At 44.8% G+C, this 15,935-nt stretch overlaps 1 pseudogene across 1 annotated transcript in view; it reads right to left on the reverse strand.

The window, feature by feature from the left end:
• Positions 1-2,349: 2,349 nt before the first annotated feature.
• Positions 2,350-15,935, reverse strand: part of LOC308172844 (calsyntenin-2-like) — a 21,480-nt pseudogene continuing 7,894 nt past the window's right edge. Inside the window, exons 3-9 of the transcript in view lie at positions 15,137-15,285; positions 11,652-11,866; positions 9,186-9,356; positions 8,353-8,498; positions 7,913-8,036; positions 2,901-3,085; positions 2,350-2,556 (exon numbers count right to left, since the gene is read on the reverse strand). The product of the transcript in view is annotated as a calsyntenin-2-like (transcript). The remainder of the gene's footprint in view (positions 2,557-2,900; positions 3,086-7,912; positions 8,037-8,352; positions 8,499-9,185; positions 9,357-11,651; positions 11,867-15,136; positions 15,286-15,935) is intronic.

Below are 15,935 nucleotides of genomic sequence, written 5' to 3' on the forward strand. Positions count from 1 at the left end.
ATGAAAACACCTGCTAGCATGCTAATTCCACACGTAATTCGCTCCGCTAACGTAGTACGGAGTTGGCTAGTTAAATCACATCACAGTGATAAATATAATTCCATAACTGCATACTACTACTACGGAGCACACACACACACACACACACACACACACACGCACGCACGCACGCACACACACACACACACACACACACACACACACACACACACACACACACACACACACACACACACACACACGCACACGCACACGCACACAATAACTGAGACACACAGCCAGATTGTAAAACAACTCTTTATTGGCCAATGTACAGAAAGTGCTGTAGTGACCAGTTTAAGGAAACAAAAAAACAGACCAAAGAAAAAGTAAAAAATAAATAAATAAATAAAAACTAAAAATAAAAGAAGGTTTTACACATTTTACAAGGTTCATATTTATTTTCCTCCTCTTCTTCTTCTCAAACAAACGTTGGGAGAACAGCAGGGTTCAATGCAAAGTCCACCAAAGGTTTTCTTTTAGGGGGGGGAGGGAGGGAGGCAGGTGTAAGGGGAGTGACGTCACAAGCACAGGTGTCACAGCGGATGAGGTAACCTTAAACAACTTTTGAGAACTTCACATGAACAATGTAGCTATACACAGAGTCTTAGAGACATGGCTCTTCCCCCCAGCTAGAACCAAAGGAGTTAGGAGTGTGTGACAGTGAGAGACAGATAACTCGTGAGCTTAAGGTTCTATCTCCGTTTAGGGCAGTTCAGAGATATTGAGCGTCTAAGTTTTTACATTCCATTATGTTTTGTGAGATGGAACCTTTGTATTTTATTAATTACTAACTCAAAAATGTAAACATTTTAAAAATAACACCACACAGCCATTAATAAACACCTAATGGATCAGATTATGTGAAAAAAACTCAATTTGGACAAAAATGGAGATAGAACCTTATAATTCTAATGTCACAAACAGGGGAAGGCTCTCAGTCAGTCATTGGGTACCAGGATTACCTACAGATACAAGATACTATTGTTAAAGATGGGGGTGGAGGGGGGGTTGCTGGTTATGACTACATACAAGTAAAGACGACTATAAATGCCCTTTACATACAGTTCAACTGGAACATTGAAGACTGATCGAGTTGTGCAACTGTCCCTCAAATTAGTTTCCATGTGTAAAATATGCTACTGTAATCATTTCAATTCTCACAGGTTGAAGGAACAGGCATCCTATGTCTGTTGTTAAATCTGAGCCGATCTGAATCATTTGAATGTTATGAAGCAAACACACAGAAGGGGTCGTGTTTGGGAGGGACATGTACAGATTCATTAGGGCTGGTTTTGGTGCGCATATTTGGGTGTGCATACAGATGGGGGAAAGGCGGAGTTTGCTGGGTTCAGGATGGGACTCACCTACTCTAGGCAGTATTTACAGGTCAGAGGAGCATATACAAATGTACAAGGATCATCCTCTCTCCTAGTGTGTCCAAAAACATAACCAAAGAAATTAAACCCTTTACTCTGTAAATATGACATTGGCAATAACGCACCAGTCGAAAACAAAACAAAGATTTCTTTAGTGTCATTTGAATTCTGCCATATAATCTTTTAAATCAACCGGGCATCATCTCCAGGCATAACAATAAGCAGTGATAAAATAAAATATATTCCATTGCAACAAATCAAAAAATATTTCAGGTATTAAAATACTGCAAATCAATGCAATAAATATTATTGACTATCTTCAATTTTCATGGCATTTAATTGGATCTCACAGAAGGTACACAGATACCAAGGATAGTAGTTCCCTACAATATCTTCAACTACCTATGGGAGAGAAACCACAAAGGAGCACAAAGATCACAGCTCCTCCAGAGATTTTAGGACCCTGAAATAGTAGGTGGAAAAACAGATGTCCGACAAGCACATTTCAGTAGTATATTTTCATATTATTTCATATTTTTCACAGTCTCAGTATAAAACAGTAGGTATTTTAGGTAAGATGTAAGCTTTTGGACTGGGACTTGGGACCGAGATCACTGGGTACTATTACTGTGTTGGAGTTCCACAGGGTAAGTAAGCAATTAACACCAGATGCTTCAAAAAATAATGGGACAGAGTATTTTAGACGGAGCTACAGGCTGGATCATGACTAGTACAGTGTGTGTGTGTGTGTGTGTGTGTGTGTGTGTGTTTCTGAAATATCACTTCACATAGCATTATCGCATAACCGTTTTCACCAGTAGGGGGAGACGTTACCTAACTCTTAGAGCCACAATTGTACAATTATATCCAATCGATTGATTTCCTGGTTCTGTGTGCGCATGTGTCAGCATGTGTGTGTATGTGTATGTATTCAGTAGGATAATGTAGAGTTGGCCCAATCAAGCTGACCCCCCCTCTTGCTCCCCTGTTGCACCCTGGGAACTCTGGCCTCCTCCTCTTCCTCTTCCTCACTGTCGTCCGACTCTGCGCTGGTGATGTCGTCTTCGTCCTCCTCTTCGTCTTGCTCCTCCTCTTCCTCACTGGCCTCTTCCTCGGAGGCTTGGGGCTCCTTAAAATTCTGAAGCAGAAAGACGAGAGGTGTCTTACTACAGAGTAGTACAACCTACAGTGTTCCACATCTCCAATCCTGTATCCTCTCTCTCTCTTTTACTTCCACCGCTCTCTCTCACTCTTTCTCTCTCTCTTCTCCTTCCCTTAACTGGCCGTCTCTCTCAATTCCATCCAATGAATCCAAATCGAACTCCTCAGTCCCTCTTACTTTCTCCCATAATAGTCAACACTGTTCTCTATCCAGACACTCTATCCAGACCCTGGCCCTACAGTATCTCTTCGATACCTCCTACCCTCTCATACATACTGTTCTTCTCCCTCTACCCCCCCCCTCCTGTCGCTCTCTCTGACCTCCATAGGATTGACTGTGATGGTGAGAGCCGAGTCGTCCCAGTCCAGCTCTCTCTCCTTGGCGGTGTCCGAGCTCTTTCCTTCCTGTTGGTGGGTCAGGTGGATGCGGTAGATGCCTAGCACCACCACCACCACCAGGGCGGCGATACAGATCACTATCACCACTGTGGCAGCACTGGGGACGCCTGGGGAGAGAGGAAGAGGAGCAAGAACAGTTAGACCGAGGCACTCACAGGCACGCAGGTACGCATGCAGGTATACGCACATATACACGCGCAAGCACGAACACACACACACACACACACACACACACACACACACACACACACACAGACCTGTGCCCTCTTGCAATATCATCAAACACATTGCCCTTGCTGTATCCGGCAGACAATGTATGTGTGCGTGTTCTATTAGTGTGTGAATGCATTTACAGAGGGCCCTCTTTTCATGAATAATTCAATTCAATCTGTTCTTTATGTCTGTGAAGGAAAGACATCTTCAGACCAAATCCTTGGCCCTGAAACTCACAGAGGCTACGAGAGACCCTCAGATGCACTCTCAGAGAATCTGACATGCAGTGATGTGTGTGTGTGTGTGTGTGTGTGTGTGTGTGTGTGTGTGTGTGTGTGTGTGTGTGTGTGTGATGCACTCACTTTTCACACACTACTTGTGGGTCAAAACAGCCCAGGTTGTCCCTGGGTAAATATTGTGAAAGATGGGGGTGGAGGGGGGGGGTTCTGTTTATGACCACAGAAAATGAAAGATAGAAATGCCCTTTACCAAGGAGGAGTTTTAAACATTGAAGACTGTTCAAGTTGTGCAACTGCCCCCAGAATTAGTTTCCATGTGTCAAAGATGCTAGTGTAATCATGTAATTAATTTAGTATGCTGTCTCCCATCACAGGATGATGAATGTCCTGTTCTCTCTACCCCTCTCTCACTCTCTGTTTCTCTGGCTGCGTACTGTAACCATATTCCTCTTAAGGTAATGGTCTATCTCCTTCCCTACTCTCACACACACACACACACACACACACACACACACACACACACACACAGCAGTAGCCATAGAGCTCTCCAGGACACTAAGCTGACCCATTTGAGTTGGATGAATAATTAAGGTAGAGCATTCATTGGGATCTGAATGTACTAGAGTAGGATCTGGAGGCCCATTTTCACCATGCTCTCTTTAACTATTGATTTTAGCTGTGATAGTGGTTCACAACATTGATTCTAAGGACCCAGTGTATCTGCTGGGCTGACTCACAGGTGAGCAGGACATGTTTTGGTATATCGTGACGTTAGAATTATAAGGTTCTATCTCCATTTTTGGTCAAAATGTAGTTTTTTACATAATCTGATCCATTAGGTGTTTTTTAGTTAGTAATTCATAAAATACAACGGTTCCATCTCACAAAACATAATGGAATGTAAAAACGTTGACGCTCAATATCTCTGAACTACCCTGAACGGAGATAGAACCTTATAATTCTAAGCTCACGATATGCTTGGTAAGTTTGAAACTTGAAATGAATCATGACCTAGAATACGTCAAATAGTTCTGCCTTTACAGCGGCAATCTGGGACTGGCATTTGAGGACTTTTAAATTATTTCTATACTGTATAGCCATTGATTATTGAAGAATGTAACTTGAGTCCCATTCACACCAAATAGTGTACCTAGGAATTTAGTGGGTTATTGCTGGAGAGGGTTCGGTGTGAATGGGTCTACCCACTAAAATCCTCTCCAGCAATTGCCGAGCTACGAACCTATTAGAAAGCTGACTCATTTAGTGGGCCAACCTATTAGAAAGCTGACTCATTTAGTGGGCCAACCTATTAGAAAACTGACTCGTTTAGTGGGTCTGTTTCGGTGTGAACGGGACAAGCTAAACACCCACTAATACCATTGTGACGCAATATTGAGTTGCCACTGCTTTGCTACTGTATCGCACATTTTTTAATCACTTTTTTTGTCTGCTTCCATTTTTTTTCTCATCATTTTCAGGCTCCGTCGTTTCTTTCCACAGTGGTGTCGCGATAAACTTTATAATGAATGAATGAATGAATAAATGAATGAATGAATGGACTTTATTGTCATTGCTACAGTACAGGTACCAAACAACGACATTTAGGAGGGGTGGCTCCCCTGGTGTTAGGAAAGGGAAAAAAAAACACTTTTAAAAAAAAATCACAAGAAGGGAAGGAGCTGGTTTACATAAATAAAGGCTATGTACACTATCCACTGTACTATACTGTACAGATAGACGACTAGGGTTGTCATATTGCACAATAGTATTGTTTCACATTTATTTAAAGTGTCACAGTTTGCAGGCTTGAAATGTACATGTTTGTGCCTCAGCACTACACCTGATTTTTTCAGTCCAGCAGCTGCCATACAATCCGTCCAGACTGTCCAGGGCCCAGAACTTAGGTCTTTGCTGTGTTCAGGGCCTGGACGGCCCTGTGGTAGAAGCTGTTCTTCAGTCTGTTTGTCTTTGCGGCCAGGGTCCTGAACCGCCTTTTCGAGGGCAGCCTGGTAAAGTGTTCGTACCCAGGGTGGGTCGGGTCCCTGGAGATCTTGGAGGCCTTCCTGAGACAGCGTGTGTTGTACAGCTCTTCCAGAGAGGGGAGGGGGGCGCCGGTGATCTTCTGTGCTGTTCTCACGACTCTCTGTAGCGCATTTCTCTCCGCTGTTGTGCAGATGGAGAACCAGTTGCAGATGCCGTAGGTGAGGATGCTCTCCACTGCGCCGCGGTAGAAGGTCACCAGTATCTCCTGCTTGCTGTGTTCCTTCCTGAGGACTCTCAGGGTGTATAGCCGCTGTTGTGCCCTCTTGATGGTGCCTTTTGTGTTGTCCTTCCAGGTCAGGTCATCCCGCATGTGCATCCCCAGGAATCGGAGGGTTGAGACTCTCTCCACGCTCTCTCCGTCGATGAGCAGGGGCTGGATCTCTGACTTTTTCCTCCTGAAGTCTACGATGATTTCCTGGGTCTTTGACTTGTTCAGCAGCAGGTTGTTAACCTTGCACAGCTTGCTCAGTTGCTCTACCTCATCCCTGTACGCCGCCTCGTCCCGCCCCGAGATGCATCCCACCACGGTGGTGTCGTCTGCAAACTTTACGATGGAGTTGCTGGGGTGGACGGGGGTGAAGTCGTAGGTGTAGAGGTTGTAGAGGATGGGGCTTAGCACGCAGCCCTGGGGGGACCCAGTGCTGAGTCTGAGGGCTGTGGAGGTGTGGGGGCCCACCCGCACCCTCTGGGGGCGGTCGGTCAGGAAGTCCTTGATCAACGCACATATAGAGTGTGATAGACCCAGGTCTAGTAGTTTGGTCACTAGCCTGTCTGGAAGGATGGTGTTGAAGGCGGAGCTGAAGTCCACGAAGAGCAGTCTCGCGTAGCTGTTTCCCCTCTCCAGGTGGGATAGAGTGGCGTGGAGAGTCGTCGCGATGGCGTCCTCTGTGGACCTGTGGGCTCTGTAGGCGAACTGGTATGGATCCAGGTTGGGCGGGAGGCGTGTGAGTATGTGGGCCCGGACTAGTTTCTCGAAGCACTTCATGATGATTGGTGTGAGTGCCACCGGGCGGTAATGGATTGCTTTGTAAACACGTTACAAATAATGTAACCTCAAACTTAAACATTTGACCATTGCTATGTAAAGACCTACGTTACATCTCCGTCTATGTATTTAAGAGTGGTTACATTTGCTCATTCCCATACCTCAGCTGTTTATCAAATAAAGAGGCAGGGAGAACACTTTCTTATAGTCTGAATCCAAGATTGCCCTTTTAAATTGAGGCTGATTAGTAAATTGGTTGGAATGAAAACCTGCATAATTATGCTGCAGGTAGGAGAGACCGGGGGCATTGTAAAATGTTTTGCAATTACTCAGAGACCACTCAGCCGAGACCAGTATGTTCTTTTTATATCACAAACTTACATCTCAAGCCCTTTTAAAATGGGTCCCTTTTATGAGCTAAAAGTACACTGATTAGTTAAAATAGCAAGCCTTCACAAAATATGTGAGGAATGGTTGATTTTGCTTTGAATATCTTCATTCTCTGAGCAACAATACAAAAATACAAAATTACATCTTAACTTGACCTAACACTATAGCCTAGACCTAGCCTAACACTATAGTCTCTAGTTTAAAAACAAGTGTACCGGTACATTAAACATGTTGTCCCACTCGAATGATGTAGCCCCCCTCTATAAAAGGAGTTGGATGATGGATTATTTGCCATTAGGATACTATCATACGTGATATATACTCTTTTGATATAAGACGCATTTACTTCAAACACAGATTCTATGAATAGCCTAAGACCACATATTTGCACAGGCAAATTATTTGGTTACAAATGCAACTGGCTATACCTAGGTTACCTAACTAACTGGTTTCCATATTGATACAGTTTCTGTATTCAATTATGCTGCATAATAGCCTCCACTCACAAAATATTCCCAAGTTCATTAGGCTATAGAGAATTTCTATGGCAGAATTTTCCCCATAGTATTGTCAGAATTGGGATAATCTGTGTAATTGTATCACCAGATTAGATTATGTAAAAAAAATACATTTTGACAAAAATGGAGATAGAACCTTAATAATAATAATTATAATGTCACGCAATGCCAAGCCCCAGACTGATAAGTGTGATTCACTGTGGTCGCAAATGTAGCGGTCACTCCCATCTGAGCTGTCCTCATGCCAAGGACACGGTGTTACAATTGTCCCCAGGTAACTCGAACACTGTTACATTTGCCCCCAACCCTGGCAGCCATGACTTCTAAGTCTTATGTGCTAACTAGCTGACCACAAATTCAGACACGTGTCATTCATGTCAAGTTAGCCAACTGAACAGTTATCACAATGTAAGGATTTATAGAAAGTAAACCGTAACATCTTCTCCCTGGTCTCCCCTATTCCCCTAGGAGTTCATAGGGGTATTCTTCCCTGGTCTCCCCTATTCCCCTATGAGTTGAGAGAGCTAATTCGTCTTCTAGTCTTACCTGAGTTGTGGGTGGGGTATAGATTGTGAACCATAGCTGGATGATGGACCACTTGCATGTACTGGGGTGGGGCCACCATGTGATTGACATGCTCCTTAGCCTCCGAGCTGTGGAGTACGCTGACCTGAGCAAGGTAACAGAGAAAAGGTATAGATACTCTATAACAAAAGATAAACCTCTCTGGATACATCATGATCAAATAAGCACTTATAATCCTGGACTGACTGACAGAGAGAAATAGGAGGTAGGAAGTATGTGGTGTGGATACTGTCTGATCAACATGTCAACATACAGTACCAGGCAAACGTTTGGACACACTTTTTTCCATTCAATTGAATGGGGGAAAGTGTGTCCGAACGTTTGACTGGTACTGTATCTCAGAAGAGAACAACCAAGGCCTATTGGAACATAATATAAGACATCCTCCCACGTGGACTGACCTCCAGGTTAAACTCATTGCTGGTGTAGCGTCCGTTCAGCTCGGAGCAGGTGAGGCGGAACTTCCTGTCACTGATCTGGGCGGGATGCCAGTTGTGGTAGCGCACCTGCCTGATCACCTGCTCATAGTTGGACATGGAGTCCACACCTGGGAGGGAGAGAGACCGTTTCTATGGTTACCAATCTCAGACAGAGGAGGGGAAGGAAGGGGGGGGTTTCAACTTCAAGGACATATCTTTGGCTACTGGCTGCAGGTAAAATTAGTTGTTTGTAAGGGGTTGTTTGTAAGACGAGATATTCATGTAGCCATGGTTTTGAATAAAACATTGCAGTGCATAATAAATGGATGTAACAAGGTCCCTTCTCTAGTTAGAGAGGTTACCTGTTAGCTCTCCGTGGTTATGTACCAACGTATAAACGGACATGCCCGAGGTGGAGTTGGTGTAGGTGGCCAAATATATAAATATTGACTTATTGAGGAGCAGGAATAGGTGTTTCAATGGTTAACATACAGTATGTACCATAGATGGACAATGGCGGTGTAGGGGTGTAGGGGTTAGCGGTAAGGAGGTAATGGTGGTCTAGTGGTGGTCTAGTGGATAGTGAGTTGGACTTGTGATCGGAAGGTTCAAATCCCGCCTGAAACCACACCACTACTAGTGTGCCCTTGAGTAAGGCACTTAGCCCTCAATTACTCCAGGGGGAATGTCCCTGTAATTCGTAATTGTAAATCGCTTTGGATTAAAAGCGTCTGCTAAATGGCAAAACGAAATTAATTAATTAAATTAAAAATTAAAATTAGGAGGTCAGGGAAGTGGTTTCTGAGGTAACGTACCATAGATGGACATGCCAGAGGTTGAGTTGGTGGCGTCCAGGTGTTTGCCCAGCAGGGTGCTCCGGTGCAGCGTGAGACTCTCCTGGTCGCTCCGCAGCTCTTCCCCCAGCACCAAGATGTCACAGTAGTCCAGGTTATGGATGATCTCCTCCTGCACCCCAGGCCTGTGGGCTGCTGCACACATAAACCAAACGCGTACGCACGCACACACACACACACACACACACACACAAACACACACACACGCACACACACACACACACACACACACAGACACACACACAATGAATTATTCACAATGCACATGCTCACACATCACATGCACATTATACACACACACACACACACACACACACACACAATGAATTATTCACAATACACATGCTCACACATACACGCACGCACGCACGCACGCAGGAACACACACACACACACACACACACACACACACACACAAACCTGCCACCAATGCCCCCATGCTGTAAATGTCTCTACTGGTAAACATTTAGACAGCTCATAGTCATCATCCCAGTCTGCTCAACAGTCTGCTAAGCAGTAGCCACATTGCTTTGGATCTTCCCCTGCTGTGGTCCCCCCTGGGCTGGCACCTGCCAAGCCCACTTATCAGCCTCCGCGAGGCTCCCCTGGGGGTCCCATCTTCCACAATCTAGGACGCAAATGGGGGTGATGATGATTCATGATTCATTCATGTAAACCACCACCACCGAAGGATTTGACTAGTTCCCCCCAAAATATGTTCAGCAACACCTCTCTCCGTATTCCCACACGCACGCACGCACACACACACACACACACACAGACACACAGACAGACACAGACACAGACACACACACACACAGACACACACAGACACAGACACAGACAGACACAGACACACACACACACACAGACATAGACACAGACACACACACACACACACACACACACACAGAGACACACACACACACACACACACACACACACAGACACAGACACAGACACACACACACACACAGACATAGACACAGACACACACACACAGACACACACACACACACACACACACACACACACAGACACACACACACACACACACACACACACACACACGTCTTGGCTAATCTGTATCCTCCAGCTGTGGTCTCCATTTCACCAGGAGAAAGAGAGTCTGAGTTCTGAAAGTGATGCCGTTTTTTTTCTTCTTCTTCTTCCGTCACAATGGAGAGGAATCTCGCTCTGCTTATCTCCCTCTAATTGAGTTCAGCGCTGCTCCTTCTGTGTTGTTCTGAGTCTCGCTCCGAGAAGACTAGAGCAGGGATTTAAATGCCATTTCCCATTTGGTGGTCACCCAGGAATCATTCAATAATTTGTCTGGTAGGCAGAAGAGTTACTCAGCAGGGGGGCCTGGGCTGTGGAGGGAGGGAGAGAGAGAGGGAGGGAGGGAGGGAGGGATAGCTAGTCCTGAAGCCATTAGTACAGGCCAGCTACCTCTACCAAGCCAGCTCCCACCTCTCAAGGGCCAGTGCCTTGCCTAGCTTGCTGCCATTGGTGTGTGAATGTGTGTGTGAATGGGTGAATGAGAGGCCGCTGTAAAGCGCTTTTGGAATAAGGCGCTATATAAGTGCAGTCCATTTTCCGTTTACCTCTCACTAACTAACTAACGCTTACACAGCAGGATTACACTTGAGGTTACACCCTTCGTGAACTGATCCGTGTAGCTGTGGAGTGACTGGAAATGGAGGCACGCGCACACACACACACACACACACACACACACGCACACACGCGCACACACACACACACACACACACACACACACACACAAACTTAAACAAACTTAAAATCCCACAGACTTGCATCCGTGCAAACAGATGGAAAGCTTGCAGGAAGTTGACCCTTGAGGCAAGTTATGGTTCTCTAAAGGATTCTGGGACAGGTGGCGCAGCGTAGGGTAAGAGATTAAGTGTTCATGAAAGAATGAACAGATTTCGATAGGAAGTAGGCAAGGGGTGTTCAGTTATTTACTGGTGCGTGAATTGCAGATGTTTTAGTATTTTTTTCCCGTCATTTCAAGCAGACAAGACTCACTGTGGGATGAAGTCGAGAGGGGGCAAGCTTGCTCTGTCAAACACATCTGGGTGTGTTTACCTGTCTGTGGGGTGTGACCTGGTTGCACTTGTTTGTATACGTATGCCTATGAGTGTGTTTTCCTGTGTGTGTATCTGTAACCCCCTTAGATAGTGTGTGTGTGTGTGTGTCTGTGTGTGTGTGTGCGTGTGTGTCTGTGTGTGTGTCTGTGTCTATGTCTATGTCTGTGTGTGTGTGTGCGCGCGTGCATGTGTGCGTGTGCCTTCCTGTGTTGCCTACCTGTGTTACTGTGTGTTCCATATATAGGAGAATGTTTACCAGTACAGTGTGTGCCTTTCTCAGAGTGTGATCCAGTATAGAGTATATAGAGCACTGTACCTGTGTGGGGGGAGGAGGCTGCATCTCCCTTTGTGACGGTGCTGACGATGTGGAAGTCCTGGAACAGGGGTAGGCCTGCGGGGCCTCTCAGGTCCAACACAGGTCTGCTCAGTCTCTCCACCCCTGTGATGGTGATGCGTGGCTCGCTGGGCTGCAGCACCATCACTACCGCGTCAATGTCTGGGATGGAGATGCACGTGTCCTCCCCGAAACACCTGCCAGAAGAGGAAGGATATGAAGGGGGCTGTTGTAGAAAGAGTGGACGAGGATGGAGAGAGCTGGGTAAGGGTTTAAAGAGAAGTGTGTGTGTGTGTGTGTGTGTGTGTGTGTGTGTGTGTGTGTGTGTGTGTGTGTGTGTGTGTGTGAATTCTAGGAAAAGGCTAGAGCAGCCTAAACTGTAGTGGTGGGGAAGCTTGACAGTGAGCTGAGACAGACTCTCAGTCTGAGAGAGAAACAATATCCAGACGTTGATGCAGACATCTGATATTGCCATGCATGAATGACTTGACACATAGCATAAACAATGCAGATTAGACATCAATCAATCAGGTAAAAAAACAACTAGAGAGAAAGAACCGCGAGGGAGAGAGAGAGAGAGAGAGAGAGAGGGAGAGAGAGAGAGAGAGAGAGAGAGGGAGAGAGAGAGAGAGAGAGAGAGAGAGAGAGAGAGAGAGAGAGAGAGAGAGAGAGAGAGAGAGAGAGAGAGAGAGAGAGAGAGCTGAGGGGAGAGGGAAAACGACAGCAAACAAGGGACTTGTGAAAGATAGCAAGCAACCAGAGGGAAGCTTTTGGATCCGACTGTATTCTTCGAGGAAAACGAACATCTGTCAGCGCTCAGAAAGTGGCGCGACAGCTATTTATCCAGCTCCATGAGCTTAACAGAAAAGGCCAGAACAATGAGGGGCTCTCGTCTGTGCTTCGTGTAAAGGAATTGAATCACTTGTGATTACCGTTATCTCCTGTGTTCCGCTATTTATTCTGTTTTTTCTCCCACCTAAACAGCGCTGTAAACGTTAGTCACGTAGAACAAATGTGCCACCATCCCCATGTCGAATCCCTGTCCTGGTTATAGAAAAACATGTTTTCAGGCGTATGATCTGCGCCACTGTCTGGTGTATAATCTCTCTCTCAGGCGACGATCTGCGCGCCGTCTTTCCGCTGTCTTTCCCGGGCCTCAGCAGTGTATTGTTACGAAGAGAAGTTGGAGGCAGTAGAGCGAGGAGGGTTTCCGGTGAGTACTTGGACTCCATCCAACTTAATTACAGGAAAATATGACAGGGGAGAACAAAGGCCCTGCACAGATTAATGCTAGTTACTTTTTCCTGATGCCTGCAGTAATTAGGGTAATTAGGGTTTAGTCGAAAAACACATTTAATTGTGTTTTAAAGAATTAATCAACAATACTTTTTATTTGTTTACAATGATAAGACACTTACTGGGGGGAGGTTTCCAACAAATAGCGGGATCGCTCAGCGGGAGCTCGTGTTTTGGCTCGAGCGCTAATCTGATTTAGCTGTTGATGCTCATGATGTCTCTTCCTGGATGTTGTTCTAAATTATAAATTGGAAGTATAATTGTGTGCTGATTGACCAACCATTGTTCTCAATGTTGTTATCAAAGTCTTCCTGGATGAACACCATGTGCAACAGTAGGAGATACACACACTAAACCAGACTATAGTCTGGGAAAAGAAAACTTTATTAAACAACATTAAGGAGTACACAAAGTTTAGGACTCATTTGCATAATGTATTAATTCTAATCGGTGCGCCTGCGGCCCGGTCCACTACCCCTTTCTAAATTCCCTTCCACTATGCTAGCTGAAGGGACTCCGCCCGCGGCCTTGCGTCGATCCCAACAGGGGGGTGGTGGAGGGAGGGGGGGTGGGGCCCACCCCCCTAGGGCTGGGCTGTGGGGGGCTGCACATATCTAAGTTTGTAATGAATATTCACAAGAGCCTGCGAGGGGAAGGCTGTTATACAATAGCAGCAAGTCTCTCTCTCTCTCTCTCTCTCTCTCTCTCTCTCTCTCTCTCTCTCTCTCTCTCTCTCGCTGTCTTCTGGCAAAACCCAGACAAAATTATTAATAAATAACATTAAAATGTGAAAACACGCCCCAGGTGGCAAGAGAGAATGGTGGATTAAAGAGAAGGAGAGAACAGAAGACAGAGAGCGACAGAATTAGAGAAAGAGAGAAACTGCATGAGACTGTGATATTATTATTACAATGCCTTCGCAAAGTATTCAGACCCCTTCACTTTTTCACATGTTGTTGTATTATAGACTCAATTTAAAATGGATTAAATGTAAAAATAAATAGACATATAATCCACACACAGTACTGAATGACAAAGGGAAAACCCCCATGTCTGTTCATCAAATTTGTCAATGATGAAACATGTATCAGCTTATTACCAAACATCTCAGCACAAAAACTTTTCAAAGTCCACTTAACCTGCCGGATAGATGACTGATTATTAGGAGAATAGATGACTGATTATTAGGAGAATAGATGACTGATTATTACTGTCACACCTCTCAATATAATCTTAATAGGGGGAGGTCTCATGTTTTTTTTGTATTAAGAGGTATGCAATTTGTGATTCCGATTAGATCATCAGATCCTCTAAACGTTGCAAATCTTCTGGATCTCATGTTACATTGAGAATAAACGGCTTAAGCTTCTGACTAATCTTTTTCATTCTTTTACTTTTTTATTTATTTCAGTAAATTTATGGTTGATGACATTTTTGCATTTTAGCTGATTTTAAGAGTGTCATAGCAAAGGCTCTGAATACTTATATGTACATGAGGTATTTCTGTATTTGAATTTCACTTTGTCATTCTGGGGGTATTGTGTGTGGATTGATGGCAAATTATTTTAATTGAATCTATTTTAAATTTAGTCTAGCACAACAAAATGTGAAAAGGTGAAGGGGTCTGAATACTTTCCGAATGCATTGTGTATCACAGTCTCATGTGCCTCTCTTCCTCTTTCTCTTTCTCTAAGTCTGTCTCTCTCTGTCTTCTGTTCTCTCTGTATTAATCCAATGTGGAAAACGTGAAGGGGTCCGAATACTTTCCGAACTTAGGCACTGTACTCTGAGGAGTTGGGATGTTTTGTTCTGGTGATGAGAAGATATAGGCAATGACTGTCAACACAAAGTCAGTTAAATTTAGAGAAACATTGAGGTGAATCCTAGTTGCCCATTCGTTATCCTTGGAGTATTAACCCACAGGAAGAGAGCCGTGGTGGTTTTAGAGGACTGAGTGATACTGACTAGCCAGTACATACAAACAGTGCATATGTGTTCGATTTCTCACAAACTGAGAGAAATACAATAAGATAGGGGAGGGGGATGGAGAGAAGAGGGAGAGAAGACACAAGACCGGAGAGGGAAGAAGGACACAGGCACAGCGAATGAAGGAAAAGAGAGAAAAAGGAAGAAAGAGAGATGTCGACGTTGATGAAAGTGATGAGTCGTACTGCACTGGGGTGGAGATGTGGAGCCGTCTGATGCCCGGCGTGGGGAACTGGCGTGAGTTGATGTACGAAACCTTCCTCAGAGCCGCGTTCATGTTCTCCAGGTCCTCCCCTTCCATCACCAGGATCGACTGGGCTGGGTTAAAGTGGAACTGACAGAGAGAGAGAATGGGAACAAACAAAAAACCCTTCATTGGCTTTTCAACACAAAAACACACTACAAGGACTACAACACCTAGAAGAGAGCCAAAGAAGAGTCAAGACATGAGTCAAACAACCCAGCACTAGCCCCCCCCTCCCAGTCAACAGACCAAAGAACACCCCAGGCCCCCCCACACATAACCAAACTGTTAGATGATAGACCCGTTTACAGTACCATATTCAAGGCATAACCTTGCTATCACCTGTCCCATCATAATGGCTCTGTTTTTGTTTTAGATATTATGACACTTTTTTACAATATAATCGCTAGAAATGCTGATTTTAGGTAAATAAATAAATATAGAATGGTGTTGTGCTGTGGGTGGCGATTAAAAAAAAGAACATATTCACTTCAGCCAGTCAAGTGCAGCCCAAACAATCTGTCGTGTATGATGCACACTTCTCTGACGGTTGAGTGTTTACTAAATATGTTAATTAAAAAAATGAAATAAACACGCATCAGGAACTAAGACTTCTAGTGGCCTTAATTCGTTTTTTGCCCATCCGGTACGAGCTCCTATGTCAGAGCAGCTGGCAGTACAATACTAGCTGATTAGCATCTGCAGAAACCTAGCTGACCGACAAAGTTACTTTGATAAGA

Source organism: Nansenia antarctica (genome assembly GCF_963989245.1).
Source record: "Nansenia antarctica genome assembly, chromosome: 17".
Lineage (NCBI taxonomy): Eukaryota > Metazoa > Chordata > Actinopteri > Argentiniformes > Microstomatidae > Nansenia > Nansenia antarctica.